Source organism: Mercenaria mercenaria, chromosome 16 (assembly GCF_021730395.1).
Source record: "Mercenaria mercenaria strain notata chromosome 16, MADL_Memer_1, whole genome shotgun sequence".
Classification (NCBI taxonomy): domain Eukaryota; kingdom Metazoa; phylum Mollusca; class Bivalvia; order Venerida; family Veneridae; genus Mercenaria; species Mercenaria mercenaria.
The window spans coordinates 49,884,647-49,896,702 of NC_069376.1; positions in this window are offsets into that span (position 1 = coordinate 49,884,647).

Sequence of the window (12,056 nt, forward strand, 5' to 3'; positions counted from 1 at the left end):
GGATTGCATGTGGTGTGCATCTTCCCCTTTAATCATACATATTCATATACATGTATTCATGCATTTAATAAAATGAAATCTTACAAACCAAAACCGATATGGGAAATTTATAAGTGACATGTACATGAAGTACCATGCTACTATGAATAGACCAATCATGATAACCGTTCGGTATTCTTGCCAAGTTTAATTGCCAGATAACATATTAACCTAACCGGAAATATCCCTCTAATCAACAAGAGGGCCGTCATGGCCCACTATCGCTCACATGAGTAATACTACACGATACATGTTATTAAATGTGCGATTTTTGCCATTTTAGGGGTCATAATTCTTAAGACAAATATCGTGATATGGCTACTCTTCGAGGAAAAAAGCAAGATCTTAATGATATATAATTCCTATGCATGCTTGGTCAAAATCAAATCATAAATGTGATCTCTGTCATGTTCACAATACTAAAATCAGCAAATTTTGTCATTTAAGGGGCCATAACTCCAGCACAAATGTTGCTATATAGCTGGTTTTCGTAAGGAACCGAAATGTTATAGATATATAACTTCTATACAAGTTTGGTCAAAATAAAATAATAAATATGGCTTCTATCGTGTTCACAAGACTAAAATAAGCAAATTTTGCCATTTCAGCCATAACTCTGAGATAAGTGGCGCGATATGGCTGTTGTAAAAGGAAGTGAGATCCTTTACAAGTTTAATAAAAATCAAATAATAAATGTAGTCTCTATTGTGTTGACAAGCAGCATTTTTTACCAATTCAGGGGCCGTAACTCGAAGGGAAATTGTGCAATACGGTTGTCTTTGAAGGGAACCGAGATCTTATAGATATATAAGTTGTATGCAAGTTGAGTCAAAATAACAAAAAATGTGGTCTTAATCGGGTTCACAAGGCTAAAGTCAGTAATTATTGCCATTCCAGAGGCCATAACTCCTAGACGAATATGGTTATTTGGCTGGTTTTCGAAAGGAACCGAGATATAGAACTATATTAAGTTCTGTGCAAGTTTTGTCAAAATCAAATGATAAATGTTGTCTCTGTCATATTCGCAAGAAAAATGTGAACGGACGGACGGTCGGACGACGGACGACGTACAAAGGATGATCACAATAGCCTACATTGTCACTTCGTACAAGGGAGCTAAAACATGTTACAAATGTGTTTCAGATGTAAAAATGCACTTTTTATTGTTCATTTTTCCGATTGAAAATGACATGTGACAAATGTGATCAGAAGTCACATCAAAAATCGGCATCGATCGCATTCGTCACAACAATTGTTACATATGTGCTTGATTTTTGTTACATATGCGATCTCATTTGTAACACCTGTTACATATGCGATCGCATTTGTAACACCTGTTACAAATGCGATCTGTTACGAATGTGGTCCTACAATGCACTTTATCACGAATGCATCAGCCTGCTTTAAACAAGTACCAGCAAAGTGCTGGAGTAAGGTATAATTTATTAGACTAAGTTTTAAAACTGTTCTTAAAATAGGGTCGCTCAAAAGCTTTACAGAGCATATGTTGATTGTTTCACAAAGCGACGGTAAATAAAATTTACCTTTATGTTAGCGTTGCGTTAAAAAGAAGGGGAATGAACAAGACAAAAAATCCTATGCTTCCAAATAAACTTACCTCCCGCAACGGTTTTTTTTTTATTTTTTATTGATTTTACTCTTGGCACAAAATTTGAAAACTTCTCATTATATTCTTAATCGAAACCATGACAAATTGACTGCTCACACATTCATATTGTTTCGTTCAGAAATAAGAAAGATGAAATTTAAGTTCGATATCAAGGGTCCGTCAAATTATCAATTTTCTTAAAATGATAAATATTGTAATGACAATGTAGTAATTATTTCAAAACTGTATTCATAAAAAGGATAACGACGCCCTTTCTCGAAAACGTATATAGTGGTCAACAGTCTGCAGTGGTCACTTCTAGTTATATTTTACCTGCAAGTAACTTTCATCTTCTTTAAATGAATCAAAGTTAAAGGTCGAAATGACTTCTGACACCGTGTTGTTAATCAAATCGTCATGGAGAACATGCGCCTCGCACGGGTTCCGAACACACGAACCCGCGATCCGTAGATATGTGCCCCATTGTCCCCGATGTTGACTTAGCGGGCGTGGAACGTTCCTAAGAACAGAAATTAATTAGGCATTTCTTTTGTTACTAAGTACCCAACAAGCGACAGAAAGTGCCCAATAAGCAGTATTACCATTACCTGTTATCCTCAGTACCTATCAAATGTCCGTCAGTTTGCTTGGACGCACGGACGGATGCTTCATCGTATTATACGTTGGATTTTTAATAAGCAGGTTGAGCCGAGATTGTCAAGTGGAGCTAACGGTAACAAACTGACCTGTACATATCAAATGTAAGCAGACTGGCGGAGCTTGTCAAGTGAAACTCAGAGAAACCAAACTATATGTACATATCATTTAAAAGCTAGGCGTGTGGAACTCGGTGAAATCCAAACTTAACGTACGTATCCTGTTTGGCGCCATATAACCTATACTGTGTTAGTGTGCCGTAAAACCCAAATAAAAAAAATAATGTACGTATCAATTACAAGCTGGTTGAGCTGAGCTTGTCGACTCCGAACTAAATGTACATATCAATTATAAGCTGCTTGCGCTAACATTCAATAATAACAAATAGCTTGATCATATGTATGATCGCTCACAAAATGTTAAGTACATGTACCTCATTTCCCATTTAAACAACTTCATAAGTAAATTTATTACTCAGCTATCAAGTAAAACATTTTGTTCCATTTGTGGATACATTGGATAAGCATTTAAACAGCAAGATCATACCTCTGACGAAGAACAATGACTATAGACCTGTTTGATTGTCACTTTTTACTTGTATCTTGTTTACGTTTTCCTGCTGTGGTACCGGTATTTTCCGTGATGTTATTAATATTCATGGCGTAGTGATATCATTAATATTCGTGGAAGTACTTATTAATTTTCATAGATTGCGTGGTTCAGTTAATCCATAACATTGTGTCCCAAAGAACAAGTAAAATTCCTATTTATCTCATGTTCAATATTTGAAACCCACAAATTCCTATCCGCTTGAAATAACAGTTTGGCAGGAAAAATGATATCTTGTGCCAGGAAATTAACTGATTTCACAGTCCCATGTATCAATATAAACAAGTTGAAATGAGTTTTTATTGTAACACAGTCTAGCAGGTAGATGAAGGTTCAAAGTTACTTAACAGAACTGGGATACAGGTAGCTGATTGGTTGAAATAGAGTACATTTTTGAAACTGGCCAATGAAATATTTGCATTCTTAGACTGGTCTCTCATTTGATAATATTAGGTTAAAGTCTAGGTAATGTAACAAAGCGTTTGAGCTGACATGGGCTCTGAACAAGTTCAGCTAGAACTGTGACCGGTGTGACAAATAATACATACACAATACGGCATTGTCAGAAGTATGGCAAATTTTAAGTTGGAAATGGGTCATAACTATGTACCAAAGTCGAACTTGACCTGTATTTTATGATGTTAAACCTGTGTACCAAAATATTATTCAAATCTGTCAAGCCTTTCTCGAGTTATTGTCTGGAAATCATAAGTTTGGCAAATTTTAAGTTCGAAAGGGGCCGTAACTACGTCAAAGGCGAACTTAACCTGTATTTTATGATGTTACACAAGTGTATCAAACAAGAGGCCCAAATGCCCCTAAGTCGCTCACCTGAGGCAGACCTTGACCTAATTAGATCTTGCTTGTGACAAAGTATTAAATTTAAAAGAATAAAAAAAAGATCTGTCGGAGGACACCAACGGTCGACTATTCAACAGCCTTGTCAATTGAATAAATACAAAAGTCGAAAAAGGGGCATTATTTTGTAAAATTGGGAATCAGGGTTATGGAACCTGCACAGTGCTTATTAGCTCATGACAGTGGACAAGTGTGTGAAGTTTCAATCCATTCCCATTAGTGGGTACTGAGATACCAGCTTACATATAAGAATTTAACCAAAAAAACTGCTAAGTCAAAAAAGGGGCATAATTTTGAAAAAAAAATTGGAAAGTTGAGTTATGGGACCAGCACAGTGCATGTCAGATGATGACAGTGAACAAGTGCGTGAAGTTTCAATCCATTCCCATAAGTGGGTACTGAAATACTAGCTTAACATACAAAACCTTGATCAAAAATTTCTAAGTCGAAAAAGGGGCACGATTTTGTAAAAACGCAAAATAGAGTTATGAACCTGTGCAATGTAAGTCAGTTTATCACAGTGAATAAGTGTGTGAAGGTTCAATCCATTGTGGTTACGGAGATACCAGCTTACATACAAAAACTTTACCAAATCGGGAACATAACAAAACCACGCCGACGCACGGGCGAGTCCAATAGCTCTACTTTTCTTTGAATAGTCGAGCTAAAAATAATAATAAAAAAAATAATATAAAAAATAATGAATTACAGTTTAGCTAGTTTTTTTCTATTTTTAGCTCTAGCGGCCCCTAAAAGGGGCAATGTGCCCTCATTTGAACAAATCTGGGAGAGGACCATATAATTATGCTACAGATAAAGTCTAATGCAGATCCACATAGCGGTTCACGAGTAAGACTTTTAAAGATATTTCTATTTTTAGCCCCTATTTGAACAAACTTTGGAGAGAATCTTATAATGATGCTACAGACTAAGTTTGATGACGATCCATTAAGCGGTTCATGATAAGAAATTGTTTAAAAGGTATTTCTGTTTTTAGCTCTAGCTTCCCCTATAAAAGGCCAAGTGCCCCCATTTGAACAAATTTTGGAGAGCACTATATAATGATGTTACATACCAAGTTTGATGAAGATCCAACAAGTGGTTCATGAGAAGAAGTCCTTTAAAAGAATTTATATTTTTAGCTCTAGCGGCCCCTACAAGGGGCCAAGTGCCCCTGTGTAAACAAAGTTTGGAGAGGACCAAATAATGATGCTACAGACCAAGTTTGATGAAGATTCATCAAGAGGATCATGATAAGAAGTTGTTTAAAAGTATTTCAATTTTTAGCTCTATTTATTCATTTATTTTATTTTGTTGGATTTAACCGTCACACTGATTATAGGTCATATGGCGACTTTTCAGCTTTGATAGTGGAGGAAGATCCCAGGTGCCCCTCCAAGCATTATTTCATCACGAGCGGGCACCTGGGTAGAACCACCGACCTTCCTGGATGGCGTCCTCACATGAAGAATTCAACGTCCCGAGTTAGACTCGAACCCACATCGACGAGGGGCAAGTGATTTGAAGTCAGCAACCTTAACCACTCGGCCACGGAGGCCCCTAGCGGCCCCTTAAATGGGCCAAGTGTCCCCATTTGAAACAAGAGGGTCTTTGACCCTAAAACGTTCACCTGTGTATAAGGCTTCAGTCAAGTGTGTTTGTATAGGTACAGAGTTAAGTTTCTTCTATGTTAGCTTATATTTAACAAATAATCAAGGCCTTCGAGTGGTTTATCGTCTAATTTATCACGGTTCAGAGTTCAGATGCGTAGGAATTGAACCACGAGGGCGTCAGCCCGAGTGGTTAAATACTGAAGCATCTGAACGATCATATACATGTCCACCACTATGAGGTTATGGGGCCCGTCAAGTTTCAGTCAGATTGCCCAAGTAACGCCAGAGTTATGGCTCTTAGAAATTTCTAGTGTTAACTATATCTTAGGGTACTATAAATATGGCAATTTCTGCATCATAACTTTTGATATATTTGACCTTGAACTATAAAACTTAAACAGAATTTAGAGCACCATAATGTGGTTGTGCACACACAATTTCGTTCGGATTTCTTTTGTAACTTCAGAGTTATTGCCCTTTAATTGTATAAAAATCCACATATTTGTACATAACAAACTTACCAATTGGTAGAATTTCATTAAATTTCTTTCATTCTTTTCCATGAACATTTATTATAAACATGTGAAGTTGTCCACCCACACCTTGTCACCCACTTGCCTTGGTCACACCCCTCCCCCTCCCAACCCCCTCCCCCACCCCACAAAAAATTTCATTCCTTATTTTAGATTTTTTTCAAACCTTCCATGAATATTTATCAACATGCAAGTTGTACCATTCCCCCACCTCGCTCCTCCACCCAGTCATGTCCACCACTGATCACGCATCCTCTGCCCATCCCCACCCCTTCACCCAACCTTGCCCCCAGCCATGTTCAAGATATCTTACTTGATTGTGTTCTATATATATATTAAGGACATCTGTTCTTTTAAGTTCAGATGTACATGTTAAACAGCTACATTTGGTGCCAAACCGCTCAAATATTTCATTCCAGCTAAACTTCAAGCTCACATTTCAATTAGCTGCATTTAATTTTAAAAGCTAAGCTTATTACAGTAAGAATATTCCATTCATAATAAATTCTTTAGTCTGGGATCAAAGTATCATACATTTATTATGTACTCTTTAATTAAACATTTGTTTTCTGTTAAACTGATTTTGACTAATGAAATTATTTGCTTCTTAGAAACATCCTTAACTTTTTGCCGGATATATTTTTTTGCCGTTCCTCACCAAAAACCCTTTTGGCGGGGGATACCAATTCATCGAATTTGCTTGTTTATTTGGGTTTTACGGTGCACCAACACAGATATGAGTACTTAAAGGCAAGTGTCTTGTTGATGGGTCTCTTATTTGTTGGTCATGTACTGTCCTTCTGTTTCTGAGTTTATCTCCTGTTTGACCAATATAAAATTCATTACATCCATTACAAACCAGTACATATAGTACATTTTGAACAGTGCAGTCCATACTTCCTTTAACATGAAATATTTTATTATTTAACCTGAAAGATGACTCTTCAATAATACAAATACATAAACTACATCTAGGGTCATTGCATTTTTGTACTGATGGAGAAGTTCTGTTTTCATTAAAGACTTTTTAAATTCGCAAGTTGTCTTTTTCATTTTATAATTTTTGTGTCGTTTATGATTCTTTTCATTATAAGTATCATCATCTTTTAAATTTTAGTATCCCAAATAGCTCCCTGGTTTTAGGATTATATGTAGAAATATATGGTATAATGTTTTTACTTTTATTATTTTGTACGCTTAATAAAGTACTTCTAGGAATTTGAATTGCTTTAATAATTTCTGTTTCAATAACTTGTAATGGATATTTTCTTTCAATGAGAACGACGGACTGTTTTTTTTCAAACATGCTTTAAGTATATTTTTGTCTGAAACAATTGTACATATCCTCCTTGCCAAAGAATTTGAATGAAATGTTTGTTTTTGTGTGTTTAGGATGGCATGATTTGAAATTTAGATACTGTTTGGAATTAGTTCTTTTGAATCATATATCAGTGATAATTGAAGTTCCATTCTTAATTATCATTATATCTAGAAATGGTAATTTAATTGTGCTCTGTTGCATTATGAACTTTATATCGATATGTAATGAATTTAAAATCTTTTCGAAATAAATTAAATCTAAAACTGATTTTTCCCAAAATACAAAACAGTACGTACGTCGTCTAAAAATCTTTTCCATTTTTCTTGAACATATTTAGCAAAATTTTCATCTTTTTCTTGTTTGATCTTTTCGTACCTTTTGATTGATTAAAAATATAGTTTATCAAATGAAAAATTGTTATTTGTCTAAAATTATTTTTAAACCTTTAATAATGAAAAATTTATTAAAACACTCCAACATTAACTCTGGGTGTTTGTCTAATCAGAACGATATAACAATTTTTCATTTGATAATTTTGTGATATAAAAAAACGATTTCATAAATGACATCCTTAATTCCTTTTAATGACATTTTGAATTCACTTTTTGATACCCATATATGGATATCATAAAATAGAACTTATTTTAAGACATCAAATGACTGGTATAGTTATCAATAAAGCATTTTGTGATATCTATAAATGCATTTCATGATATACAAAATAACGAGTTCAAAATGAATTTGTGATATTTGTTAATGCATTTTTGATATCCATAAATTCTTTATGGCTATCTATCAATGAATTTGTGATATCCATAAATGAATAGAGGATACTATATATATACAAAATTATAGAGAATAACTAGAAGATGCTTTTATAGAAAAGCATATGTCTCTCCTATGCATAGCTGTAATAGGCAAGGGGTCAATAGGGGACAGGATCGAAAGTCAAAGAGACACTGATGGTTGGCTACAATAGGGATAGGCTACTTGGCATGTCCAATCATCCTATGAAATTTCAACATTCTGGCTCAAGTGGTTCTCAAGTTACTGATCAGACACCGTTTCCACGTTCAGACTCTTGTGACCTTGACCTTTGATCAAGTGATCCTAAAATCAATATGGGTCATCTACTCTGCATGTCTAATCATCCTCTGAAGTTTCAACATTCTAAGTCAAGAGGTTCTCAAGTTATTGATTGGAAAGGGTGTTCCATGTTCAGGTCCCTATGACCTTGACCTCTGATCATGTGACTAAAAACCATTAGGGGTCATCTACTCTACTTGTTCAATCAGCCTATATAGTTTTAACATTCAGGGTCAAGTGGTTCTCGAGTTACTGATCAGAAACAGTTTTCCATGTTCAAGCCCTTGTGACCTTGACCTTTGTTTCAGTATCCCCAAAACTAATAGCAGTCATTTACTCTGTAAGCCCTATCACTCTTTGAAGTTTGAAGGTTCTAGGTCAATCGATTCTCCAGTTATTGATCAGATGGCCCCTGTGACCTTGACCTTTGAGGAGTGACCCTCAACAGAATAGGGGTAGATTCATCTACTTTTGTAAGTCCTATCACCCTATAAAGTATAAAGGTTTTAGGTCAAATGGTTCTCAAGTTATTGACCAGAAACGGATTGTCATGTTCTAGCCACTGTGACCTTGACCTTTAATGGAGTGACCCCAAAACCAATAGGGGTAATCTACTCTGCATGTCCAATCAAACTATCAAGTTTCAACATTCTGGGTCAAGGTTCTCAAGTTATTGATCGCAAATGGTTTTCCAAGTTCAGGCCCCTGTGACCTTGACTTTTGATGGAGTGACCCTCAAAAAATAATAGGGGTCATGTTATCTGCATCTAATTAGTTCATAAAGTCCAGCTAAAAACTCTAAGCATTGCAAAATCATACATATTTGAAACTCCCGTAGTGGCCATAATAAATTATAAGGGACTTAATGCAAATGACTATCATACACAATGATGTAGGACAGTCATTTCCCTTTAAATATTAGTTGAAACCAAAAAGGGGAATTAAATTATTTGGAAAATCTACTTTTAACTTCCAGTTTTCTGTAAATGAAACAGGTTAGTTATTTCAACTTCTTTTATTTTATCAGCATATATATTTTTTATTTAGTGGCTCAGACATTTATTCTTAACAATTAGTCCTTTCTTCGCTGTACAAACTTGTTTTTTTTTTGTTTTTTTTGTTTTTTTGTTTTTTTTTTTTATTTAATAAGAGGGCTATGGTAGATTAATCTCCTGACTTTCACAACTCAAACAGATAACAATTTTGGTAGAGTCGTTCAAGTTACTTTGACCAGCAAATTCAGATGAGGTGTTTTCCATATAAAGAAAACTATGTTGTGCAGGTCATTGTTTCCAAATGATTTTAAAATGTCTGAGAAACATGGGGAAAGAGTATTAACCTTTAGCCACTAAGTGCTGGCGGGGAGTTATTCTGCCTTTGTGACCAGTGCAGACCAAGATTAGCCTGCACATCTGTGCAGGCTTATCATGGTCTGCACTATTCGCTATTCAGTCAGTAATTTTTCAGTGAACACCCCTTTGAATAATAAGTGGTATGGCCCAAATTGAAAGATGGACCAGTCCATTTTAGATATTTAGCAGGGTAAGGGTTAAAGATCATGTGGTAAACTGCTCTTTTAAAATGATTTTGAGACCTACCATAACTCTAAAAAATTTATTATAATTGGACAATGAATATTTTTCTGTGACCCTATATAAAAGGAACAGTCTTGAGGGCTCGTTTTAAGCAATTTGTAATTGTACTAAGTGTAATATTCTGTTGTCATTTTAAGCTATTACATGATTCTATTTTATTCCGTATTTTCATAATAATTTCTATCAAATTGAAATAGAAAATGATACAAATGAAGAAGCATGTGATAGTTCATGCTCAAAATTATATTTCAGGATGTTTCATACACCAGATTACTATCACAATATTTCCATGAGACTTTCTGAGGTCCTGGACGACATTGAAGTAAATGAAAATATGGTGATGAAAAGGAGGAAGGCAATTTTACTAAGAGAAACCATGGACACAATGACACTCAATGCATGTTATAGACAAGGGAATACATATCATTTAGGAAGTCAATCAGAAGGCACCACAACAATAGGACTGCAATCAGATATTGACAGACTTTGCTGTGTAAACAGAGCCATTGTGATACAGGACTGGGCTGAATGGACTCCAGGTAAACTGAACTTCCTGATGATCCAGAATGAAACAACTCCACCTGGCTATTGTCTTCTACAGGCACTTAGCCCTGATGCTCCACTTCCTGTTACACATGAAATGGGTAAATACTTACTCAAGGATACAAGTGGACGGATATTGTACACGAATGCAATAATTGATGATAGTGTGCATGAAGGAAATTGGAGACAAGGACCATCAATAGCATCAGAAGCAGGACCAGGTTTTCCTGCTGGTGACCTAGTATTTGCACATCCTTGTATATTGCCCCAGTCATTAAGAGCCTGGCTACACCAGCAAGAAACAAACATATGGCCAACTGCAGAAATGAAAAGATATGCAAAATATTCAGAGTGTTTTGTTGTTGGTGTTGGCAGCAGAGCCGGTGAAAATGCAGCCTTTGAATGGAGAATTTCTACCTCATTAGCTGAACGGTGCCTGATGTTCAATTTAAATATCACTCAAATAAGATGTTATATCTTAATGAAAATGATTCTTAAAACATATATTAATGTTGAAAATCTTGACAATGAAAGTTATATTTCAAGTTTCATGTGTAAAACTGTTTTGTTTTACTGTATAGCAAGTAAACCTTCAAAAATATGGAAAGAGTGTAATATATTAAACTGTTTAAGCTTCTGTATACAGACATTGAACAGATGTATATTAGAAGGAAACTGTCCACATTTCTTTGATCATGAAAATAATTTAATGGCAGGAAAAATTTCCACTGTAATCAAACGTCAGTTACTTGAAAGAATGTCAAATTTGATACCATGTGATGGAATTTCTCTTTTTGGAATTCAGATTGATGACCTTGGTGAAAGACTTCAGATTAAGCTTAATATGATAAATGAAGTACATCATCATATACAACAGCCAGATGAATACACTGTGGACATATCAATTTTTTTATTACAACCCACAGCTAGACAAATTTCAAGAAATCACTATGAGCTTATTCGTAGTACAAAAAATGAAAGTTTAGAAATAACATCTAAAATTCTATTACAGCAAGTGCTATGTTTTAGAAGATATTACAGAGATGGTAACATGTTAGAAAAGACAGCGTGCAGACTTCTAGTTCCTCTACATTGTACCTTTATTGGATCTCTGATAGCCTCACAAAACATTCAAATAAACAGAACAGTTTCTCCTCAAGCACTTGCCTGGATTGAAGCAGGACTGATCTCAGATTTTGCTTCAAGCAAACTAAAGCTAGCATCTATAATGTATTGTACTGGAGATATGGAAATAGCTGCCTTAATTCTTTCTCATATAGAAGAACAATATTACTTTGAAGTTACTGAGTCTGCATGTGGCTGCCGCGGATTCAATCCGCTGTACATGAATAGAGGATTTGGTCAACTCTGCTGTCAATATGATGTAGCAGATGTTAAGTACATAGCTGCCTTTTGTGTAAGGTTTTTCCCTGCTGAAATAAACTGTGTACCACATGAACTTCAGTATGAAATGTTTAGATCAACACAAGAGGACATGCTACATAGAGGTATACTTGATGGCTGGATGGACTGTGCTGTGGTGGACTGTCTTCTATACCTTTATTTTTTACAATACAAGATATATAGAAACCT